The 12,160-nt window shown below is 38.8% G+C and overlaps 1 protein-coding gene across 4 annotated transcripts in view; it reads left to right on the top strand.

Moving 5' to 3' along the window:
- FRMPD4 (FERM and PDZ domain containing 4) overlaps nucleotides 1-12,160 on the top strand; it is a 635,847-nt gene that overhangs the window by 159,957 nt on the left and 463,730 nt on the right. The window lies entirely within an intron of this gene.

Below are 12,160 nucleotides of genomic sequence, written 5' to 3'. Positions count from 1 at the left end.
GAAATTTGAGTTCCTTTGTTTTTCTAGTTGCATAGCAATGCTTACAATCCACAAAAGCTGGTGGACAATGTAATTAGAACATTTCCATCCTTGCTGAGAATACTGTTGGAGAAGATTGTGCTAGATGCTTGCTTGTCTTACCTTCTTGTTCCTGTGCAATTTGAGGGTGTATAGAGTACCAGGAAGTGAGTTAAGTCTCTGTTTTATAAAGGTTTTTTTAATGCTTTATTTTATTTTTCTTATACTTGTTAGAACAGAGAGAACTTGAGAGAGGTGAGGAAGATAAGGAAAGAAAGAGAAACCCCTGCGGACTTGCTCCACAATTTGTGCAGATTGCCTGGGATTTGAACCTGGGTCCTTGTACATTGTAGCATATGTGCTCAGCTAAGTGTGCCACCACTGGGCTTCCTTGACTCTCTTTCCATGAGCACTTAATAATAAAGGTGAGAGTCTGTTTCTGAACTGATTCCCCATAGCTTCTCAGCCTACAGTTCATGAGATTGAGTTTTGGTATAGAAGAGAAGGAAATCGTCAAGACACGTAAAAAAGGCTCAAGTTAATACTGAGTAGACAGACTCAAACCCTTCTTGGTCCTGCAGGAACCTAAGACCAACATTTAACCATGACATTCAGAAAACACAGTATTCCCCGACAGAACTCTAAAATCAGGCATCCCAGTAAGATATTGGTAAGGAGACCCTGCCATTGGTTTGAATGGTGCAGAGTATATATTACAATAAGGTTCAGAACATCTCTCTCTCTCTCTCTCTCTCTCTCTCTCTCTCTCTCAACTTTATTGAGAGGTTAAGGAGACCAAAGTATATATTACAATAAGGTTCAGAACATCTCTCTCTCTCTCTCTCTCTCTCTCTCTCTCTCTCTCTCAACTTTATTGAGAGGTTAAGGAGACCAGAGTATTTATTACAATAAGGTTCAGAACATCTCTCTCTCTCTCTCTCTCTCTCTCTTTCTCTCTCTCTCTCCCTCTCAACTTTATTGAGAGGTTAATGGTTTACATTATGGTCATTGGCACATGGGTGCATCAGTACCCCAAGGCCCTTTGCCCTTAATACTCCCCCAATCGCTCCCTCACCCAGAGTCTTTTGTTTTGGTATAATTCAACCCACGCAGTCCAAGTTTCATTTCCTAAGTTCCAACTATAAGTGAGATCATCTGGTTTTTTTCATTCCCTTTTTGACTTATCTCTTTTTGACTTAACAAAATGCCTTCAAGCAGAGAAGGGACTTTACTCAGAGCCAAGTATCTTGCATAGCTATGGCCCTAGAAGAAACCTATAAGAAACCTGGGAAATGTCCAGACTTTTGGTTGCCTGTTAAAGTCACTCAACAGTAGTTCCTTCCTCATAGAAATCAAGTGGGTTTCTGTGTTAGCATCAGTTAACAAAACAGAGATAAGTAATAGTTGCTTCGTGCTGTATAGGAACAAAGAGGATGAATGTTTTACTGATTTGCCAGTTTATTTTGATCCGTACTTCAAAAAGAACTTGATGACAGCCCAGGGCTTAATTTTGTTTATGAAAAAGATATGCATTTACATCTTTTTATCTTATGGGAAGTACAACATTTCATATAATTTCCACTTTTGGAAAGGACAATAAAAAGAACCACAAGCATAATATTTTCCTGAATGCTAGGTACTATCCATATATTTATATTGAGCAAATTTATTTGCAAATATTTAAATGGTAGAAGTAGCAATATGTGGAAGTGTGTATATTGCTTTGTTCAACTAAATATATTTTGGAAACTCTCTGTTCTATTTTGTACCACACCTGGTACATCAAAGTGGACTCCACACTTTGTTTTGTTGTTTACTGGGGCTTTGTGTCAGTGTGATTCTTCTGCTCAAAGCAGACATTTCTTTTCTCATTATTGGGTCCTGATAGAAGATGAGAGACAGAGAGAGAAAAGCAAAGAGGAAAGAGAAGCACCACAGCACTGCTGCTCCACTCATGAAGTTTTCCCTGTGAATATTGCTCCAGTGTGGTAGTAGGAGGCTTGAACCCAGATCCTTGCGCATGGTAAAGTGTGTGCTTTACTGTGTTAACAGTTTCCTGTCTACCTGAACTCCTTTGTAATGACTTTCTTTGGAGAAGAGGGACAGTTTTTCTTGGGATTTGATTTCTTCCCAAACTCTTTTTTTTTTAATTGGGGAATTAATGTTTTACATTCAACAGTAAGTACAATAGTCTGTACATGCATAACATTCCCCAGTTTCCCATGTAACAATACAACCCACACTAGGTCCTCTGAATCCTGCTTGGACCTGTATTCTGGTGCGATACGCCAATTCCATTTCAGGTTCTACTTGTGTTTTCTTTTCTGATCTTGTTTTTCAACTTCGGCCTGAGAGTGAGATCATCCCATATTCATCCTTCTGCTTCTGACTTATTTCACTCAACATGATTTTTTCATGGTCCATCCAAGATCGGCTGAAAACGGCGAAGTCACCATTTTTCACAGCTGAGTAGTATTCCATTGTGTATATATACCACAGCTTGCTCAGCCACTCATCTGCTGTTGGACAACTGGGGTGCTTCCAGGTTTTGGCTATTACAATTTGTGCTGCCAAGAACATATGTGTACACAGATATTTTTGGATGGATATGTTGGTTCCTGAGGATATATCCCCAGGAGAGGAATTGCAGGATCATAGGGTAGGTCCCTTTCTAGCCTTCTGAGAGTGCTCCAGACTGTTCTCTACAGAGGTTGGACCAATTTACATTCCCACCAGCAGTGTAGGAGGGTTCCTTTGACCCCACACCCTCTCCAGCATTTGCTGCTGTTCCCTTTTCTGATGAATGATATTCTCACAGGAGTGAAGTGGTATCTCATGGTTCTCTTTATTTGCATTTCTCTGACAACCAAAGACTTGGAGCACTTTTCCATGTATTTCTCGGCCTTTTGGATCTCTTCTGTGGTGAATATTCTGTCCAAGTCCTCCCCCCATTTTTGGATGGGGTTATTTGTTGTCTTGTTGTTGAGTTTGGCAAGCTCTTTATATATGTTGGTTATTAAACTCTTGTCTGATGATCAAAACACTACAAAAAACGGGAATAGATGGAAAATTCCTGAAGATAGTGGAGTCTATATACAGCAAACCTATAGCCAACATCATACTCAATGGTGAAAATCTGGAAACATTTCCCCTCAGATCAGGTACTAGACAGGGCTGCCCACTATCACCATTACTATTCAACATAGTGTTGGAAGTTCTTGCCATAGCAATCAGGCAGGAGCAAGGAATTAAAGGGATACAGATTGGAAGAGAAGAAGTCAAACTCTCCCTATTTGCAGATGACATGATAGTATACACAGAAAAACCTAAGGAATCCAGCAAGAAGCTTTTGGAAATCATCAGGCAGTACAGTAAGGTGTCAGGCTACAAAATTAACATTCAGAAGTCAGTGGTATTCCTCTATGCAAACACTAAGTTAGAAGAAATTGAAATTCAGACATCAATTCCTTTTACTATAGCAACAAAAACAATAAAATATCTAGGAGTAAATGTAACCAAAGAAGTGAAAGACTTGTGTACTGAAAATCATGAGTCACTACTCAAGGAAATTGAAAAAGACACAAAGAAGTGGAAAGATATTCCATGTTCATGGGTTGGTAGAATTAACATCATCAAAATGAATATACTACCCAGAGCCATCTACAAATTTAATGCTATCCCCATCAAGATCCCAAGCACATTTTTTAGGAGAATAGAACAAATGCCACAAATGTTTATCTGGAACCAGAAAAGACCTAGAATTGCCAAAACAATCTTGAGAAAAAAGAACAGAGCCGGAGGCATCACACTTCCAGATCTCAAATTGTATTATAGGGCCGTTGTCATAAAAACTGCTTGGTACTGGAACATGAACAGACACACTGACCAGTGGAATAGAATTGAGAGCCCAGAAGTGAGCCCCCACACCTATGGACATCTAATCTTTGACAAAGGTGCTCAGACTATTACATGGGGAAACCAGAGTCTCTTCAACAAATGGTGTTGGAAACAATGGGTTGAAACATGCAGAAGAATGAAACTGAACCACTGTATTTCACCAAATACAAAAATAAATTCCAAGTGGAGCAAGGAGTTGGATGTTAGACCAGAAAAATTATCAGATACTTAGAAGAAAATATTGGCAGAACTCTTTTCCACATAAATTTTAAAGACATCTTCAATGAAACAAATCCACTTACAAAGAAGACTAAGGCAAGCATAAACCTATGGGACTACATCAAATTAAAAAGCTTTTGCACAGCAAAAGAAACCACTACCCAAACCAAGAGACCCCTCACTGAATGGGAGAAGATCTTCCCAAACTCTTAATTCACTCCCCTCCAACTTATGAGTATAGTTATTATCTTCCAAAAACACTCAGTATTTATTTTTTATTTTTATTAGTGATTTAATAATGATTAACAAGATTGTAAAATAAAAGGGGTATAATTCCATACAATTCCCACAACCAGAGTTCTGTGTCCTATCCCCTGCATTGGAAACTTCCTGGGGGCCTGGTGGCACCACACTGTAAGTGGATTTGTTTCATTGAAGATGTCTTTAAAATTTATGCGGAAAAGAGTTCTGCCAATATTTTCCTCTAAGTATCTGGGTCAGAGAAGGTGGGTTCATTGTTCTTAATAGCTGAGTAGCATTCCATTATGTATATATATGCCACAGCTTTCTCAGCCACTCATCTGTTGTTAGGCACCTGGGTTGCTTCCAGGTTTTGACTATTATGGATTGTGCTGCTATGAACATAGGTGTACACATATGTTTTTAGATGGGTGTGATTAAGTCTTTAAGATATATCCCTAGGAGAGGAATTACTGAGACCACAACTTTCTTAGCCACTCATCTGTTGTTGAACTCCTAGGTTGCTTTTCTCTTTTATTTTTTTTCTTTATTGGGGGTTATAAATGATTTATAGTCAACAGTAAAGTACAGTAGTTTGTACATGGGTAACATGTCTCAGTTTTCCACATCACAATTCAGCACCCTCTAGATCCTCCTCTGCCATCATGTTCCAAGACCTGACCCTTCCCCCCCCGCCAGAGTCTTTTAGTTTGATGCAATATAACAAACCTAGTACAAGTCCTGCTTTGTATTTTCTTATTTTTCAACTGTTGCTTCTCTCCTCAATGGCTCTCCCAAGAGTCTTCATTGTCCAGTCCGAAGAACATTTTTTGATCTTCATCTGTCTTGAACTTCTTTGTAGCATTTGTTACCACTTTCACATCTTGAACCTTTCCCTCATTTTTATTTCTTTCTTTATCTTAATTTTCCTTTTACTTCCTTGACTTTTCTTATCATTCTTTACTGGCTGTTACATTTCCATCAAATGTTATGATTCCCCAAGGATTGTTCTTGGCTCCCTTTAGGGCCTGATAGTACATTCTATCCTAAGATGATCTTATCTATCCTCCTGGCTTCAAATGTCACTTATATGCTAATTTATTTCAAATGTGTGTCACAGGAATCTCTCCCAGTCACTAGCTCAATACTTCCAAATATGGAGCAGTTTCTACATGGATATCCTATAGCAATATCAACTTCATAGTTGCCACATCTGTTACTGATCTTTGATCTTCCTCTGCCTCTGTCCCTTGAATTTCTGAACTGAGTTGGTATTCTCAGGAGACATCAGTTATCCTCACTGCCAAGTCTCTTTTTCCCTAGTCCTCATCAGCCATCTCTATGTTCCATGTTGGGCATGTATCTCAGGTCTGGTCTTCTTTCCTCCTGGTCTTAGTACCATCCTCTCTTTGTCAGAACTATTGCTTGCTACTATGCCATGACACCACAGGCTTCTTCCCAGCTCAGTTCATTGCCAAATCTCTGTGAGAATTGCTTTCCTGAGCAACACTTGTCATTTCACTTATCTGCCTGAAAACCTATTTTTGCTCTCTGTTGCCTATGTGATAAAGCTTCCTTTCACAGCAAAAAACATATTTTCTAGACAATGACCAGTGGACAAGTGAGGTTTATTTTTTCTTATAACAAGAGAGAGTCATGGAATGGTTCAATAAATAAATAGTAGAAGTGTCAGGAGGGAGTCAGGCGGTAGTGCAGCATGTTAAGCGCAGGTGGCGCAAAGCGCAAGGACTGGCATAAGGATCCCGGTTCGAGCCCCCAGCTCCCCACCTGCAGGGGAGTCGCTTCACAGGCGGTGAAGCAGGTCTGCAGGTGTCTGTCTTTCTCTCCCCCTCTCTGTCTTCCCCTCCTGTCTCCATTTCTCTCTGTTCTATCCAACAACTACATCAATCATAACTACAACAATAAAACAAGGGCAACAAAAGGGAGTAAATACTAAATAAATATTAAAAAGAAGTGTCAGGAAACGGGTTTTGATAGCACAGGACATTCACTTCCGAGGTTTCAGCAGTGCCAGGCTCATTCCCCACCACCACCATAGGCCAGGGCTGAGCAGTGCTTTGACCTCTTTTCCTGTCATCCTTTATCTCTTATAAAAGTAAATAAATATTTATTGGGAGTTTCATTGGCACATTTTTATTAGTCACTTAATAGTTATTTTCAAGATTATATAATAGGGATATAGTCCTACAACCAAAGTTCTATGTCCCAATCCTCCCCACCCACCCCCCAAAAGGATAATAATCACTATAGTTCTCCCAAAGTCTTAGGGACAAGTTGGCTATTTTTTTTTTTGCAAAGTCATGTGTTTCAGTTCTCAGTGTTCTATATATAAAGCTCTCCAGTGGTTGTCTCTCATTTCCTTACTTAATTCACTAAGCATAATAACCTCCAGTTCCATCCACTTTGTCCCCGTGCACACAGTATCATCTTTCATTAATTGCCAAGAAGTACTCCATTTAGCATATGTCCCATAACTTACTTATGCAGTCATCTATTGGTCACCATTTAGGTTTCTTCCGTATTTTGGCTATTGTGAACAGTGCAGCTATGAACATGGGGGTGGTGCATATGTCCCTTCAAAACAGTATTTTAGTATCTTCTGAATAAATGCCGAAGAGCGATAAGCTGGACCACAAGGTCTTTTCATTTCTATTTGTTTAATAATTCTCCATAATGTTTCCCATAATGGTGCACCAGTTTGCCTTACCACCTATAGTGTACCAGAGTCCCTTTCTCTCTACGTCTCCAACAGTACTTGTCATTTCCTGTTTTGTTGATGTAGGCAATTCTAACAAGTGTGAGGTGGACTCTCAGTGTGGTTTTAATTTGCATTTCTTCAATTGATGAGTGACATAGTGATGAGTGAAATGAAGTGTTTCTTCATATGTCTGTATGCCATGTGTATTTCGTCCTTTGAAAGCTGTCTGTTCATATCTAATAAATATTCCTTTTTAAGGAAATTATTAGAAAGGCTCTTCTCTTTCTTTTTTTATTGGTGATTGAATAATGACTGACAAGATAACAACATTGTGGGATAAGGGGGTACAGTCTCACACAATTCCCACCACCAGAATTTCACATCCATCCCCTCCATTGGAAGCTTCCCCATTCTTTATCCCACTGTGTGTATGGACCAAAGATCTCTATGGGGTGCAGAAAGTAGAAGGTCTGGCTTCTGTAGTTGCCTCTCCACTGGACATGGATTTTGACAGGTTGATCCATACCTCCAGCCTGTTTCTATCTTTCCCTAGTGGGGTAGGAATCTGGAGAGGTGGAGTTCCAGGACACACTGGTGAGTTCATCTGCCCAGGGAAGTCAGCTTGGCATCATGGAAATGTCTGCAACTTGGTGGCTAAAAAGCATCAAGATATAAAGCAGGAGGGGGGGCCAGGCAGTAGCACAATGGGTTAAGAGCACATGGCGCAAAGCACAAGGACCGGTATAAGGATCCCAGTTCAAACCCCGGTTCCCCACCTGCAGGGGGGTCGCTTCACAAGTGGTGAAGCAGGTCTTCAGGTGTCTGTCTTTCCCCCCTCTGTCTTCCCGTCCTCTCTCGGTTTCTCTCTGGCCTATCCAACAATAATGACAGCAATAACAACAACAACAACGATAAACAACAAGGGCAACAAAAGAGGAAAAAAGATATAAATCAGGACAAATTGTTTAATAATCAGAAACCTAAAGGTAAGAATATAGCAGGTGAGCGTTGAGGTCTTTATGTTGAAAGAAGCTAGAAGTCTATTTTAGGTCTATTCCAAGGGGCCCATGACTACTAATTTTGCCTGAGCCCAACAGCTAACATGCAAGTTGGCTGAAAGTATTGTCTGGGAAGATGGTGTCAAAATTGTATCAGGGCAGAGAATAGCTCCCAAATATGGGATGAGTAAATAAATGCCATTAACTGTAAATCCCATTGATCTGAGCTAGGGCCCATGTCTGTTCACATTTAGCACAGGAGTTTTTGCCACCTCTGCATCCCTGTCAGTCCTGCATCCCTGAGCTCACATTCCATGGTCATAACTAGGACCATTCTAGACCGCACTCATTTCAGGACCACTCTACCTCGAGTAGCAGAGTCTGTTGACCCAGCCGTCCTTCCGAGAGTGGGGCAGTTTCTTCTGTTGTCATTCCGCATTGAGGGCAAGGTCCTGTAGAGGTCCACAAGAAGGTTTATGATATTCCTGATGGAGATGACCAGTGATGTTGGAGAGAGAGATCTGTTAGAGGTCTAGGCCAATCATATCTCTGTGGGAATCCAAGGATTCCCTGCCTAGGGCCCTGGATGATGGGGTGGCCTGGTAGTGACCAAAAGAGCCATCATTAAGGTATGATGGTCTCTTGTCTTTTGCCCTTATCAGCTTTTGTAGTCCTTACTTTATCTGACAAAGTTAGCCTTGGAGTGATTGAGGGAAGTGAACTAGGAAGTAGATGAAAAGGGTATCTAGATCTAAATAGAAACTATTTGATTAAGTACTTTATGGTGTCTATTTGTAGGTCTTTCTACTTGCTTTCTGCAATTATTGAGTCTGTATACTCACTGCTGACTATTGTGAACTTTTATTTTAAGCTATAATTTATGTCATTTAATGCTATTTACAGATGACTATATGTTATATACTGACAAGAGCAGTTGTTTCTGGTCTCCCTGGTCTAAGATTATAGGTGATTTAATGTTTCATTTAAAAAGTCATTATTAGAAATGCATAAACAATTTAAGCCCAGTGTTAAAATTCAGTCTACTAATTTGAAACCATAAGTGCTTAGATTGATGGAATATGTACGCAGAACTGAAGTCTATGTATTAAAAAGCTTGGGACATTCAATCTGTTTTCCCCTCTTATATTGATTAAATAGTAATTTATAAGACTATAAATTAATAGGAGTGTATATTAACACCATAGAAAGGATTTCCTAAAGAAATTGAGGAAATATTAGATGATTTGGGGAAGTTTGCAAGAAAATAGGAGTCCACTCTAGATTGAATAGCTAAGAAGTAGGGGCAATAGCCATAAATGTTTGCTTAAGAAAGCTGTGGGAGGACTACATTTGTTTCTGTCACTTGGAGACATTGCTTGATTATTTGACTATTTCAATGATGATTCAAGTATCTACTTCCACAGCTTTACCTTTTAACTTACCCTTGAAAAGTCAAAATGCTGTGCTTACTATAGAGGAGCATAGGTGTTAGCATGAGTCTAGACCAAAGCCAACACTAAACTTCACTTGCAGAAGCAGTGTAAACTTTTGAAAGCAATTTTATGGGGTTTTAAAATTTTTTATTAGTGATTTAACAGCGTTTCACAAAATTGTGGGATTTTAGGGCTATAATTTCACACCCACCCATGGACTGTGTAAGTGACTGTACGCAGCCCACCCTTAGTGACTACTGTGATTCTCACAAAGTCCAAGAGACCATTTGACAGGTTTTCACACGTTCATTTGCTTTAGTCCTCTATATTCCCCACATGAGAGAAAGGATTTGGTTGTCCTTTACCTCTTTACTTAGTGTAGCTACTTCCAGTTCTTTTCATTTGGTTCCAAACAATATAATCTCATCTTTTCTGATGCAAAGTAGTATTTATTGAATATATACCTAATACCTTCTTTATCCAATCATTTGCCACTAGGCATTTAGATTTCTTCCAAATTTTGACTATTCTATCACAAATATGTAGCTAGGAACAAAGTAGTGTATATATCCTTTGAAATGAGTGTTTTCATTTTCTTTGGATCTCTGCCTTGGAGTAGCATTGCTGGATCATAAGGTATTTTCATGTTTCCTTCTTTGAGGGTTCTCTGAACTGTTTTCCATAAGGCCTGCACCGGTTTTAAAAGCAATTTTTATTTCTTTTCTTTTACATTATTTTCACTGTACCACTTATATGTCCAGGTTAAGAATGTTAAAGCTAACAAGGTAAAAACTGATAAGGCTGAGCAAGAAACTTGCAATAATAGGAACATAAGGGCGTGGAAAACATGGCTAGGGAAAGAATGCTAAGAATTGCATTGCAGAAGTAGATCTGACAAATAGATTTGTTTCAGGTGAATCCATCTGCAGTGTTGTCATTGGTATGTAATGTAAATTATTGCCTGGAGAAGGAGAACAATTTGAAATCCAGCAGCAGTGGATAAAAATGCAAATTGTTCCATTCTTTGAAATAACAGGAAAGAATTGTACCTTAATTCACTTTTGGTACCACTGTCCATCTTAATACTCACAGAAACGCTGGATTCTTTGTACATTTAATTTCTTCTTTGTCTTTCTTGAAATCCTTCTTCTTGCTGGAGGTGGCCACTGTTGCACAAGAAAGACAAATAAATTACAATTGACTGACTGCCTTGTATTGCTTATAAATCATGGCCATTGGCTTTGGAATTAATATTAGGTAATTATGTTTGACTTTAGGGCAAATCCACTGTTATGATATTCAAATAGTTGCAGTTTTATAATTCGTATTGTACTTTTTCAGATTTTATGTAACATGTTAGTACGAATGACTCTGAATCAAATATATCTAGTCTCTTGTATTTAAATGCATTAATGCGATATTCATATAAATATATTATACCGTTGATTAAATATTTTGTGCTTTTGTCAGTAAATTTCATGTTCATTAAAGATATAGAAAGCCCTTAGAACAAAGTGTTCTAGTTATGGAAAGAAGGGACTAGTGAGTAAGTGTTTACTCAGTACTTAATGCTTCAAATGGAGATTGAGTGCTGAAATAGCCTCAGACACAGGAAGTACTTTGAACTCCAGAAGTTTGTATCAGTATTCTATATATATTCTATATGTTCTATATATATTCTATTCAACTGCTTTGTTGCAATGATGAAAGGTGGTGAAACTAACTAACCAAGCCACTGGTTTGTCTACATTAACCCTTAATGGTATCCCCAGAACTTAGAATGAGTCACTTAGTATTAGGTGCGAAGATGTTCTGTGTGATGAAATAAAGTGTCGTTTTGACAAGCTAATAGCATTTCGTGGCAGTCAAAAAAAATGTATGTCACAGAGAGGCATAGATGCAGAGCCTAACAGGAGTTAGAAAGTGAACCTCTAGATCTAGATAGCTACATTTATTTATCAATGGAAGCACTTGAAATACTTATGAACATTAAGCACTTAAGAAAGCATGGTTGTGTGGTTTGGGATGTGGTGAGTGTCTAGTACTTTGGACTTAAAAGCATGTGGTTCTGAATTAAACAGCCAGCATCATATGTGCCAGAGTGAGACTCTGGTTCCCACTGGGTCTATCTTCTCTCTGTGTCTGTCCCTCTCTGTCTCACAAAAGAAAATCTTTAAAAAAGAAAATTTAACAATGAAACATAACACACACAGCTTTGTAATTGATTTTCTTTGTAATTACACTTGACCAATATGCTGCCTGACAGGTGATGTGTCACCACTGGATGGAAAATTGTCTTTCTGGAAATGTATTTGATTTAATTTGCAAAGGGTCAGTGATAAGGTGGGAACCTCCCCCACTAGAGAGGGTACCTCGGTGCTATGGCACCCTAGTTATCTCTGTATGCTCAGAACAGTCCCTGATAAATAACTGCTTAATAAGTTCGTTTAGGAGGACAGATGAGAGCCCTGACCAAGGAACACAGAGTCTTGGAATGAGATTCTAAGCACAAACTGAACTCTCAAGAATAGAATCCTATTAGCCAAGTTCATAGAATTGAAGTATGAAATGACATATCTTTTCTTTATTTATGAAGTGCACAGACTAACTAAATATATATCTATATATCATATGGC

Source organism: Erinaceus europaeus, chromosome X, assembly GCF_950295315.1.
Source record: "Erinaceus europaeus chromosome X, mEriEur2.1, whole genome shotgun sequence".
NCBI lineage: Eukaryota > Metazoa > Chordata > Mammalia > Eulipotyphla > Erinaceidae > Erinaceus > Erinaceus europaeus.
Note: the sequence above shows the minus strand (reverse complement) of the source record. Positions and strands in the feature narration are given on the sequence as shown.